Here is a 14276-nt window from a genome sequence, read left to right on the forward strand (position 1 = left end):
TAGATGGTGGTCTTGTTCTCTCTTAGTGCCGGTACATGAACGATATTTTTAAGCGGGCAGGTATGATTGAGTGCAAACCACTAGCTACCCTGGTCTTTGTTGCTCGGTCGGTGGCGCGCTTCTGATGATGAGCTCTTTGATAATCCCACATTCCCACACAGTACCGGAGTTTGGCAGGTGCGTTGCAGTATTTGACGATGAGATTTGTCTTTGTTCTCTCTTAGTGCCGGTACATGAACGATATTTTTAAGCGGGCATGTATGATTGAGTGCAAACCACTTGCTACCCTGGTCTTTGTTGCTCGGTCGGTGGCGCGCTTCTGATGATGAGCTCTTTGATAATCCCACATTCCCACGCAGTACCGGAGTTTGGCCCACAGGCTCTGTTAATTTATGCATTCGCCTACTAATGCTCACTGGAGTCTTTTCAAGCGTGTTATCCGTTATGTGAAAGGTACACTTCCTGCTCACTAGAGTCTTTTCGTCTTTTCAAGCGTGTTATCCGTTATGTGAAAGGTACACTTCCTGCTCACTGGAGTCTTTTCAAGCGTGTTATCCGTTATGTGAAAGGTACGCTTCACTTTGGCTTGCAGTTACGTCCTTTTGTTTCTAGTGAGGGGCTGGTAGTCCTGAGGATTTCCCAGAGATTGGTATTGCCCCTTCAGTTCATCTGCGTTACAAGCTCAATGTTTGTCTCTCTACCTTGATAGACCTTGATAGTTATACAATATACGCATGTGTTCATCAGTACTACTGACTCTACCTTGATAATTATACAATATACGCATCTTGGGTTCACTGTGTTCATCAGTACTACTGACTCTGTTACAATGCACCATTCTCAATGTTTGTCTCAATACTACTAACTCAACTTTCCCTTGATAGTTATACAATATACGCATCTTGGGTTCACTGTGTTCATCAGTACTACTAACTCAACTTTCATAACTACTTTCTCAACCTACTGAAGCACAATCTTGGGTTCACTGTGTTCATAACCTACTGAAGCACAATCTTGGGTTCACTGTGTTCATAACTACTTTCTTACAATGCATTATTCTTTCATAACTACTTTCTCAACCTACTGAAGCACAGCATTTCCATATAGAAGGGGTGGGTTCGAGCCTCAGTGGAAGCGATATTTGACTCTTTGTGGCATTCGGTACCACCTCCACTGAGGATATTTGACTCTTTGTGGCATTCGGTACCACCTCCACTGAGGCTCGAGCTCACAACCTTCCATATGAGAGTGCAACTTAGTACCACTAGACTAGGAGGTCTTGGCATCAATTCAATAACTTAATTACTTTTCATAAAAAATTTTGAGGATTTATTTGACTTTGTTCTATTATTACTTTTGATTTAGTCCTCCAAATGGTTTAATTATTGGGTTGGGTTGACTAATTTGGATAATTATCATGCCCAAACATTAGAATCTTGTTAAGTGCCATAGCTCATGAAATGTATAAAACTTACATGCTAACTTTTTTTATGTTTATCTTTAGCAATGTATATGGTACATTATAATTATAATATAATTATTAGTGTACGTTAACTTGCTTTATTAGTGTACGTTAACGAAAGGCTAAAATAAATCCTCGCTAATTTAAAGCTTGTTTTATTAGTATACGTTAACGAAAGGCTAAAATAAATAAGGTTCGCCAGGTTAGTTTCCCTTTCCACATTTTGACCATTTCTTATACGTATATATGATACTCAAGGTTTATGGTTGAACTGTCTTCTGGATGTCGCTTAGATGAATTACAATTAAAGCTAAATAGGATTGGCGTAATTTAATCTCATCTTTATCCCTTTAACTATTATAATCTCACGTGAACGTACGACTTTATTTTATTATTAGGCCGGTGGTAAAAACATGGTTGCAACTTTCAAGTTGTGTTATGGGCAGTGGTGGATTCACTGAAAATTGGGTACTATGAACGGTTGGCTTAAATAAATCGTGTAAGAAAGATCGATCGGTGAAGTTTGGGAAGAGAAGAAAGATCAATGATCGAGTTTCACCAGTAACAGTGTGGGAGTAACCTCTCAAAGTAAAGGAGGTTACTTGTGTGAAGTAAGCAAAAGTCTAATATCTGTATTTAGCTGAGTTACCATAATTTACATCTTCTTATATGTTCTATTGGGTTGGGGCGTGGAGCCCTTTAGGTTGAGAATTTAACCTTTTAGGAAAAAATAAATCGTGTAAGAAGCATTCAATCGTTATACCCTGCACCACGGTGCACATAGCAATGTGTACCACGTACGTAAAACGACGTCGTTTTGGTGTTAGTGGACGCGGACGCGGACGCGAATGACTCCAGGGAATTCATTATCTATAATACACATAATCATTATCTAGAATACACAGAACGTTTGCCTAGAATACACAGAATGTTTGCCCAGAATACACAAAATATTGACACACAATACACAGAACTCATCCTCCTAACATTCGAATGCACAAATACATCACAACATGTGTTACCAACATGAATACACAGAATATTGACACAAAATACACAGAACTCATCCTCCTAAACATTGGAATGCACAAAAACATCACAACATGTGTTACTAACATGAATACACATAACGGTTGCCTAGAATACACAGAACGGTTGCCTAGAATACACATAATGATTGCCTGGAATACACAGAATATTAAAATAAATACAGAGACCAGCCAAAACGAGAAACGTGATTTCTAAAAAAATGGACGATTAGTTTACAATGCTCAAAACGACGTCGTTTAGATACGTTGTGTACATTACTATGTGCACCGTGGTGCACCGTATAATTTGCCAGAAGCATTGGAATGGGCTGATAATGAGGAATTATGAGGGCTATTTAATGGAATCAATTGTTTGGTCTAAAAACGTAGTCACTTTTTAAGTAAAAAGAAATAGAAATGGCAACCATTACTAATCCCATATTTATGATGTGCTCAGAATAAAATAAAAAATTATATTGTATCTAAAATGAAACATGTCTCATATATTGAGTGTATATTGCAATGAAACTATAGTTAAATTAGAATGATATTTTAGTTGCGTTGTAATGAAACTCTAGGTATCTAAAATAAAACTGAGTAACATGTCTAATATATTGAGTGTGCATGATCAAATGAAACTGTAATTGAATTAAAATAATACTTTAGTTGTATTATAATGAAACTACAATGTGTATAAAATGAAACTAAATACTAGGTCTCACATTTCACTGTTGGAAAAATCGACCTAGGCGGTTGCCTTATGTCAATTATTCACCTTATTATAAGGTGGACCATAGTCATGGTATAATGATTGATATATTATTGAACAATACTAGATGTGTCTCTACAAAAATCACTAGTTTTTTGCCACTACCTGATGTGTCATCAATTGTAATAAGTTGTGATTTAAAATAAAATGAGAAAATTGGAATTTTTGTCCATAAGTTATAAAATAATTGTAGGATTTGTCCTTAATTGATGGTCATGTTCACTTTTCGTTCCTAAGATTTAACTGACATTACAAGTTTCGCCTTTTTTCTAACCAACATTATGAACGAAATTTGACATTTTTATGTACTTGCAATATTATTTTTATACATCTTTTTTTTTATTTTATTTTCATATAGTATTATTTTTATGTACCTAGGCCTACAATGCAAAGTAGACTTTGATCCATGATATAATATACCAAAAAAAAAAGTGAGGGTTATCTTTTTAAGAATTATACTTTTTAATCCAAATTGCTTATATATTATACTTTATTATGTAGGGCTGACTCCATGAGAACAAACATTCATGAGAGAAGTGTGAATAAATGCTAATTATCGATCTAGTATATATAACAGTTCAAAAATAAATACAAATAAGAAAAAAAATATCAGGTCAATTTCATAAATATTACACACTTTCAAAGTTTGTAATATTTATGAAATTGATTCCGTCTTTTTTTTTTCTTTTTTTTTAGATATTTATTTTTCAGGAAGCCTAATTTTCATTTGATCCTAATTGTGTGTGTAGATAGACACTTTGCCTTGGATTGAATGGTCTGTGTGGGTAAATGTTGCAAGCTTCTACTGCATTCATTTATAACCTTTGTTATCATGCTATGAATGCCAAGTTGATGCAATTTAGGTTCAAGTTGGTCCAACTAGCTTAATTATTGCTCCTCAGTCCCCGGGCCTATGTCATTTATTTTTCTGTGGCACTTAAATTAGTCTGTCCCATTTCTGTGGCACTTAGTAAGTTAATGATAAATTCATCATTTATCGTTTTTATTTTTTTTAATGATTCGAATGACACCAGAATAATTAAACGTACAAACAAGGTAATTGAATTTTAATTTAATAATAAGGTGTAAAACTCATTAACGTGCATATTAATTTTCTTGATTTGAGTTGATCAACTATAAGCAACCTAACTTGATTTATCTCTTTATGATCCTTTGTCAAATAGTGTTATAGTGTGAATTTACCCAGTGTACACCTTCATATAGTGACTGTGAATTTCTCTCGTTACTCAAAAAAAAAAAAAAACTCATTAATGTAACCAAACTCCGTTTAGTTTTATTGAATCAGTACCTCTGAAATGCGAGGAAAAATAATTGTATTTCTATTTCAAATTGACAACATTCCCTTTTGGTTAACATTGATGAATATAGTGGAGCTCTTCAAGCCGCCGGGTGGGGCTTGAACTTTACCATAGACAACATGGAGATGAGCTCCACCTATTTAGTCTAGGGTTGAGGTTGGATTCCTTGTATGCAGAATGATACAAGTTGTTATGGGGTTTAAAATTAGATATGTTCAATTGACGTCTTTATAGGCTTGTGAATCGATTTATCATAAAGTCTAAAATATAATCTAGTAAGATTAGAAACCAATATTATCGAAAAAAAAAAAGAAAAAAAAAAGAAACAAACAAAAAAGAGTGGAGCATATCTTTACAGAATATTTTGAAGGTACAAGTTAGAGTGTAGTCCAAAATCAGCGATGAGAGGTAACAAAATCCGTCCTCTATTATGATCATTGGTGGGCAGCCACCAGCCCACCAATGTTGAAATTTGAAGCCTCTCATGCTACCTCTACATCTTCAATTAATCACTTACCTCCCTCCACTACAATCAGCACTGATTTGATTAGTCGGGACTTAGCGTAGTTTGTTCGTGGTCATGATAGGAAGTGATAATGTGAGAGTTCGAATTCCACTGGAAACATATATGAAAAAGGCTCAATGATGATGGAAGGTTTGGATAATTGGATTGGATTAGGTTCCTTATGCGCACATGAAGACTATAATCCGATTGCGCGACTCGTAATTTACCTTTCTGCAGTGAGTCACTGACTCTAGAGCGAGGTCCTATACTCCTGTAGGCTTAAAATTAATATGGAGAAGTTGGACCACCTAAGTTATTTAAAAAAAAAAATCATTTGACTATTTGAGTATTACTATTCCTACACGGCAATGCAAGTGCTTTCCTAGCGTGAAGTATATATGGTAGTTGGTTGTTTAATTAACAAGTCTCGTAATTTAATAATTAATCAATTATTAAATAAGTAAAAGTATGGTAAGCTGCTACTTAGTTTAGTAATATTTGTTTTAAGTTTGTTAAATGATCTACGCATAGTGTTGTCCATACTCTTCTTAGAGTGATAATTTCTTTGTTCGTATGAAGTGACATGTCACTTCTCTTGATTTATTGTTAAATGTTTGATTGCTATTACTCAATGAATTTTGTTTTTTTTTTTAAATCAATATATAATAGATTGTCATATTATGTGAATTTTATCATCGAGGATAATTTTATTATTATTAATATTATTATTTATTTACAAGAGTCATATTATAAGCAGTTGTACGATTTTTTGATGATTATTTAGCAGTCCAATTAAAGAGTTTTTGTAATTTGATAATTATTTTTTTTAAAGGAAAAACCTAATTTGAAAATTAATTAATCACAGAATGTTGCATAAAGCAACACTTTAAATGAGAGGACAATTAACCTCTCTACATGTATTTAGCAATTGAACCTAAGATTTTAGATTTATTATAGGCTACACTTTAAGCTAGGTGACACTGCTCCCGTGACATTTTGCAATTATGTATTGTCAAAATTACAAATTTTGCAATTCTGCATTGTCAGAATTGCAAAACAGCAACAACGTGAATTTAAAAAAAAAAATTTAAAAGTTATTACACCTAAGATTGTAATACTTCAAATTGCATGGATGTTAATAACCTTATAAAAAATATATATACAATATTATATTCATTATTCACATGGCACTCAAAACTCAAAATATGTCAATTTTCACATTGTGGATGCTTTGCACAGGACATAAAATGATTGGACCATTAGTACAATGAAATTGTCAGTTGTCGTCTATGCATACAATAAATGTAGCCCATAAAAATTTTTGCTTGCTCGAATTGAAGCTTAAGCATTATTGGGGGAAGTTGTCAAATTAAAGTTGGATAAGATCTACTCAGAAGCAGGATAAGCTCTACACACTTGGCAGTTGGCAAGCAACTTGTCTGACAAGTCGCCACCACCACCACCATATAGAAGTATATAATATCCGCATGGCAGCTCAACTGGTCACAGGAGTGAAATTTAGGAAAAGAGGCTAAGAATTGAGTCTCACTAGCGACAGTGTAAGAACAACCTTTCAAAGTGAGGGAAGCTCGTTGTGCACAGTGAGCAGCCTCTGTCTGTGTTTAGTTGAGTTACCATAACTTTTTTGAGAGAAGAATAGAAGGTATATTATAATAGAATTAATTTCATTTATTGTCATAAATTTTATAGGTATTATTTAGTTTTTTTTCTTCATATCACTTTTTTTTTGTTCTAGTATTATTGTGATATGATTATTTTTATCTTTCATCAACACTTGTTTAAATAACATTAAAACGATACATTTCAGTCGTTTTTAATACAAAATGGGTTAACCCGTTATATTTTTATTTTTAATTTTTTTTGAAAAAATGTCTAATTCACGACTAGAGTCCTATGTGTTCTTCAATTGCAATCCGCGCCTCCATAGCAACACTTCCATAACCTGAGCCTCCATAGCAGTGAAATGACATATATATAAATCTAAGACCGAAAAATGAATAAATATTTAGAGTTGAATAGACTGAAAATGCCATTTAAGCAAGTTTGTTGACAAAAAAAAAAAAAAAAGACTAAATCAATTTTTTTTAGAAAAAAAAAAGATTAATTAAAATGTCAGGTTACGGAGTTGGTGAAGTCTCAGACTCTCAGTGGCTGAGTTATATGACTTCAATAGTGTCGATGTGAAAGTCGGCAAAGTTGGGAAAATCTTTGACATTTCAAATTTCGTATTTTGATGTCTCAGAGTGATATGACTTCTTTTCTCCAAAAAAAAGAAAAAAAGAAAAGAAAAAAAGGAGAGTGAGATGACTTCTTAGGAAAATTATTTTGAACCCAAATCTTCCAGTATAACAACACACGTACCAACAATCTAAGCCACTTAATATATTATATATAAAAAGATATGATGTTCTATTTATCCGTATGAAGATCGTTGACATCCAAGTAGTGAGGGGCATGTGTATGGCCAAGAATGAAGACTAGCCGATGTCGTACATTTGTCAACCATCTGGAACGTCCTCAACACTGTGTATGACACCATTGCCTTTCCTTCAAAATCATCACTTGGATCATAATAACCTCCCTAACTTGGTGGTTTTTGGTTCTAACCCCTAACCCATATACTAGGATTCGATTCCTAGCAGTAGTCCTTAGAATGTTAAACGAGGATAGCCTTGGGCTCGCATACTTCACAAATACGTTAATTGTTATACCATGGATCAAAGTTCATATTGCACCATGGATCAGAGTTCATATTGCATTTGTGAACTCTAATCCAAAAATTATGCACTTTCTGTACCTATAATTAATAAATTTTGTACTTGTGATCTGAACAAATTGAAGACATATATATATAACATGATTACTACAGACACTGAGACACATAACATGATAACTACAAACACATGAACTGTTAATTGCAAGTGTAAAATATTTCAACTATAGACACATAAGATGTTGGTAAACATGTTGTGTCTGCAGTTAATAAATTTTGTACCTACTGTTACTAGATTTTGTGTTTGTAGTTATCATGTTATGTATTTGTAATTACCATGTGCCTTTAATTTATTTACAGGTATAAAACGGATTAATTACTGGTATAAAATGTGTCAACAGTAAATACAAAATTTAAAAATTATTTTTGAATCAGAATTCACAGTGTAAATAGAACATGGTATAATTTGCCTTTGTACATTAGCGTCGGCTTGATATATATTCATGAAACATGGTCACATTGTCAATGCACGTGCCCACAATTAATTTTAGCGTCCTTTTCATATTATGCAACAAGTTTACTTAAAAATGACATGTAACGTGGCAATTTGGACATGAACTCCCTAGTCCAAGTAGCAATTTTTGGAGCTCATTTATCAGACAAGAGTTTTCCAGAACATTTATCATTTGACTAAATCCATTTTTTTAAAAATAAATTCAACGGAAAAGAATAAATGTGAATTTTATATTTTATTATTTAGTTGGTAACTTGGTAAAAGATAAATTAATAGAACTAATTAATATAACAACTCAATTACCCAAATAATGTTCCCTACATAATAAGTTTTATTATATTATTAATAAAGTATATAATTATAATATTTTAATTTATGCTGTTATAATTTATAAATTATAATAATTTAATTTAAAAATTACTAATACTTTTATTATCATAATTTATTGTGTAGGGACATAATGATATTTATGATTATTATTTTCTTACAATTTTAAATCCAACCAAATAATAAAATCAATATTTCTAGTAATTTCAATTCTATCAACCAAATAATTGAATCAATTTTCCTAATAATTTATTTTTATGAAATTTTAATTCCCTTCCCCAGTTCTATCAACCAAACCGGCTGTTAGTTGATTATATGTAAAATGACATATAAAAGCATAAGTATATTGTACAGAGTACATTAAATTACTTATACAATAATTATTATTGTTGTTGTTGTTGTTGTTGATAATTTTTAACTTTTTTTTTTATTTTTTTATTAATAAGGTTATAATTATAAAGAAATACTCCATAGTTAATAATAATTTAATATTCAAAATATAAATTCAAATAAAAATAAAATAAACGTAAGTTGTTAATCATAATTCAACATAACAGCTAACACAAATATATATTGTGTTAACCTAATCAACTAACAATTACCGATTAACTCAATTAGCTATCAGCTAATAGCTATTTGCCAAACACCACAATAACTAGCAACTATTAAGGATAATTGTTGATATAGAAAATTTGATAATTTTGATTATTTTAATATTAAAATATTTGAATTTATTTGGATAATATTGATATTATCTAATTTGTTAATTAGATAATATCAAAAGAGTTTGAACCTATCAAAACTCTTCTACCTACCGCTATAAATAGGACCTCTCATTTCTATGTCCGAAGAAAAACATAAAAACAGTTTTGAAGCTTATTTAGAGATCATGATCATGAAAATAAAAGCCACTTGATCTTGAAAGTAAAAGCTCCTCCATAAACATCATGTCTCGTTGAAGACCAAGATCAAGTCATTTGAACTCGAAGGCCCTTCAGAAGAACAAACATATAAATTCTTCTTTGAAAATCAAGCCACTTGAAATCCGGAGGCCCTTCAATGGAGCACTCAAAGACATCAATTGAAGAATCAGAGGACCATCCAGAGAGCTTGTACCTACACCATATTGATATACTACATGTAACCAAGTTTGAATTTCAAAATATTATTCAAAATTTTGCGTTTATATATTTTGGCACGCCCAGTGGGACAACTCTGCCTCTCATCTATTCATAGGAACATTTCAACCGATATGGGGACAAACCCAGTATGAAATTTGAAATGGAGGAAACTAAATGATATTTGAAATAGAGGAAACTAAATGATACTCCTTGGCACGAGTTAAAACGACCTCATATATATCCCTCAAGGCTCCTTGGCACAAGTAGAAACGGCCTCATATCCTTCAAGATGCTCCTTGGCACGAGTCAAAACGACCTTATATCTTAACTATAATGTCGAGACTTTCTTGCACTACATACTCTCGAGTGGTATATGCATGCTCTCAAGTGGTGTACAAGCAAATATCGATGGGGCATTTGTTGACATAGAAAATTTGATAATTTTGATTATTTTTAATATTAAAATATTTGAATTTATTTGGATAATATTGATATTATCTAATTTGTTAATTAGATAATAGCAAAAGAGTTTGAACCTATCAAAACTCTTATATCCTACAACTATAAATAGGACCTCTCATTTCTATGTATTTATGCGAAGAAAACATAGAAACAACTTTGAAGCTTATTTAGAGATCACGATCATGAAAATAAAAGCCCCATGATCTTGAAAGTAAAAGCTCCTCCATAAACATCATGTCTATCATGTTGATCCAAACCTCCAGTTGAAGATCAAGTCATTTGAACCCGGAGGCCCTTCAGAAAAACAAACATATAAGATCTTCTTTGAAGATCAAGCCCAAGTCACTTGAAATCCGAAGACCCTTCAATGAAGCGTTCAAGACATCAATTGAAGAATCAGAGGACCATCCAAGAGCTCGTACTCACACTATATTAATATTCCGTGTAACAAAGTTTGAATTACAATATATTATTTAAAATTTTGCGTTTACAATAATAAATTAGACTTTAAAATAAAAATGTAATAAGCTAATACCAAATTATCTTTTATTAATTTCACTACCAACTGAACGCGCAGTGTGTGAATTCTAATACCAATACTGAAAACGTTGTACCTTAAATTTTTTTTTTTGAAAACACGTTGTACCTTAATTATTTGAATTGTATTTACAAAAATTTGAATTAAGTCTAATATATAATTTCTCATAGTATAATGTTTTAAACAAAATATCAGATGCATTAAATGAAAGGAACACAATTAATAATTTAATGAAGAAGGCCTGGGGATACATTATGAGGGAGTTTGTAACATAAATTATAACGACAAGGGCTATTTTGTACACAAAATACCAATGTATAATGCTCTTAACTCTTGATAAAAAAACTTTTGGACAGACAAAGAGTAAAAAAATTGGATATGACTTTCTCCCACATTTTACCATCATTATAGCGGTATGGATCATACTATGAAATAATATATATTCTGTACACAAATAATGTACTTTTAGTATATTAAAAATGTACATATTGACATTGTGATCTAATGACAAGAAGTGACTCTTCCAAATGAGAGGTCATGAGCTCGAGATCCATAGGAGCGATATTGACTCATTTGCCCACATTTTATGTATAGTTGGATATTACTATAAGTAGAATTTCCATGATTCCCATCCTAGAAATATTTTTTGCCAAACAAGGACTCCACATGAATAGGAAATATTATTTAATTCTTTCTTCTTAATTTCCCTTACGTCGCTCGTCCTATAAATACACTCATGTAGTTCTTCATTTTTCTTCATCCTTCAACTATCAATCTTACATAGTAAAAAACATAAAATGAGTTCAAAGGTTGTTGTTCTCCTCGGCCTTTCTTTGGTCGTGTTTGTCATGATCGCTTCCGAGGTTACGGCCAGGGAAATGGCCGAGACGACTACTACATTTAATCGTAAGTTTAACATAATTCACATACGCTACAAGAAAACAACTTAACTTTATTTATTTTATTTTTTTTATTTTTGTACGTGTACAAATTGGCTGGCCACTAATAATAAGATTTTAATTTCCTGAATCAATTCTCAAGTAGTGGTCTGCTGTTACATGGCATTATTAGATTAATGCCATGATTAAATGCTATTTAATCATTCAGCTCCTATATATGATTAAATGCTATTTAATCATTCAACTTCTATATAAGTTGATTGTAGAAGCTAATAGATTTACAAACAATGAAATATTATTTTCTCCCTTAGAAACTCTGCTTCTACTCCTTTCTAGCACCAAGGGAGGTAACAAATAAGGTTTTAAGGATAGTGAAGTGAGTACACGACTCAAGCTAAACACCCTCAAGAAAAAACCTTTCGTGTTCTTGTGCTTGTTAATTATTTTCAGAAATATTATTTTCGTAGTAATATTTCGTAACAATGACAGCTGGGGCTGGTGACAACATCAAACCTTGTATGTGGAACATATATGAACCATGAGCCTTAAAAAAAAAAGAGTTTCCCTTCTATGGGAATATACAATTTTTGAACCTTAATTTTATGAAATTTGATTAACTAATAATTATACGCATCTATATATTGGCGGTGCAGCAACAGAAGCTGAGAAAGCAAATGGGCTTGTTGGAGATGACAAGCACCATGGCGGTGGAGGGTGGTGCAAACACGGTTGTTGCGGCCATGGCCACCACGGGGGCTGCAGTATGTGCTGCTCATACAAGGGGCAGACCATGGAGGATGCAGCCAAGCCTTAAGCAAAGCCTCATTGCTAATGTGTGAGATGTAGGGTGTGGTGTACCTCTACTATATTGCCATATATCCTACATATATGCATGTGAAAAACTATAAGAAATTGTTGCAATCTGTAATAATATAATGCATGTAGTGAACTATCACCTACGCATTATCTTTATCATAAATAAAAGATCAGGTTGCTATACACTTATTTCCGTTTCTTTGACCTTTGCGTTCACTTCATATATAACCCAATCTAGGAGGGTTCGAATGAGAAGCAACTAGATGTTTTTTTTGGATTTCCCCCTCCTCTCTCTCTCACATACACACACATATATAGGAGTGCGTTCAGGTGCGAACAACACGCCCAAAAAAGAAATGAGAACGCATGTCGTCCGTCCACGTATTCAGATCTAATGGATCAAAAACACTAATTTTTAAAAAAACAGGGTGACATTTTTTTTTAAGAAAATAATTGAACATAAAAATGCAAGTAAAATGTATTACAAGTGCAAGTAGAAGTGTCGTATAGTGAACCTAAGTGCAAGTAAATTATATTGTATTACAAGTGCAAGAAAAATGTATTGCAAGTGCAAGTAAAATGTACATTCAGCATTAATACTAAGTGCACCTAATGTTATGACTGGTTGCATCTAAAGTTATGATTAGGTGCACCTAGGTGCACGAATGTTAACAAGGTAAATTTCTTGCAATTGTAAGTGAATATATGTGCACTTTTAAGTGATTTTACTTGCACTTTTTACTTGCAAATGTGCATCAACTACTTGCACTTATAACACAATTACTTGCACTGCACCAAAGTTCGAGTTATTTACGAAAATGCAACCGCGTCGTTTTTATAAAGTTATATCTGAGTCGCTGATCTGAACACGTGGACGGCTGCAAAGCATTCTTATTTCTTTCCTGGGCGAGGGTTCGCACCTGAGCGCGCCTATATATATATACTCCGAATATAAGAGTGCGTTCAAGTGCGAACTGCTCGCCCAGGATAGAAATGAGAACGCATGCCATCTGTCCACGTGTCTAGATCTAACAGATGAGAAACACTGATTTTTAAAAAATGTTGTGACATTTTCGTAAATAATTGAACATCGAAGTGCAAGTAAAATGTATTACAAGTGCAAGTAATAGTTCCATATAGTGAACCTAAGTGCAAGTAAATGTATTACAGGTGCAAGTAAAATGTATTACAAGTGCAAGTACTATGTATTACAGGTGCAAGTAAAATGTACACTGAGCATCAATACTAAGTGCACCTAATGTTATAACTAGTTGCACCTAAGATTATAATTAGGTGCACCTAGATACATGAATGTTAACAAAGTAAATTACTTGCACTTGTAAGTGAGTTTACTTGCACTTTTTACTTGCAAATGTCCACCAGCTACTTGCACTTATAACACAATTACTTGCACTAAAGTTTGAGTTAATTATTTATGAAAATGCTACCGCGTCTTTTTTTTTTTTAAATTACATCTGATTCGTTGACCTTGACACGTGGACGACTGTGAATGGTTCTTCTTTCTCTCCTAGGCGAGGGTTCTCACCTGAGCGCCACACATATATATATATATATATATGAACCTTTGCTTTCACTTCTTCTAAATAATTTTTATTCCTTGAAGTTCTAAAATACATTTTGCCATCTTCTTAACACTGAGTGATGTATTGAGAATGAGCTTGGTGCAATCCGACCCGAGGAGACAGGTCAAGGCAATTTGAGCCAACCTCTAAGTTAGCCTCGAGGCCGATCCCAGTGGTCGCGGCCTCGTGCATTGAAGGC

General features: G+C 32.9%; 1 long non-coding RNA gene across 1 annotated transcript; it reads left to right on the forward strand.

Moving 5' to 3' along the window:
• The first annotated feature begins 11543 nt into the window (after positions 1-11543).
• On the forward strand, positions 11544-12683 carry LOC116017049. Its single transcript, XR_004097835.1, has 2 exons — positions 11544-11685; positions 12332-12683. It is a non-coding gene; the product is annotated as an uncharacterized LOC116017049 (long non-coding RNA).
• Positions 12684-14276: the final 1593 nt, after the last annotated feature.

This window comes from Ipomoea triloba, chromosome 4 (genome assembly GCF_003576645.1).
Source record: "Ipomoea triloba cultivar NCNSP0323 chromosome 4, ASM357664v1".
NCBI lineage: Eukaryota > Viridiplantae > Streptophyta > Magnoliopsida > Solanales > Convolvulaceae > Ipomoea > Ipomoea triloba.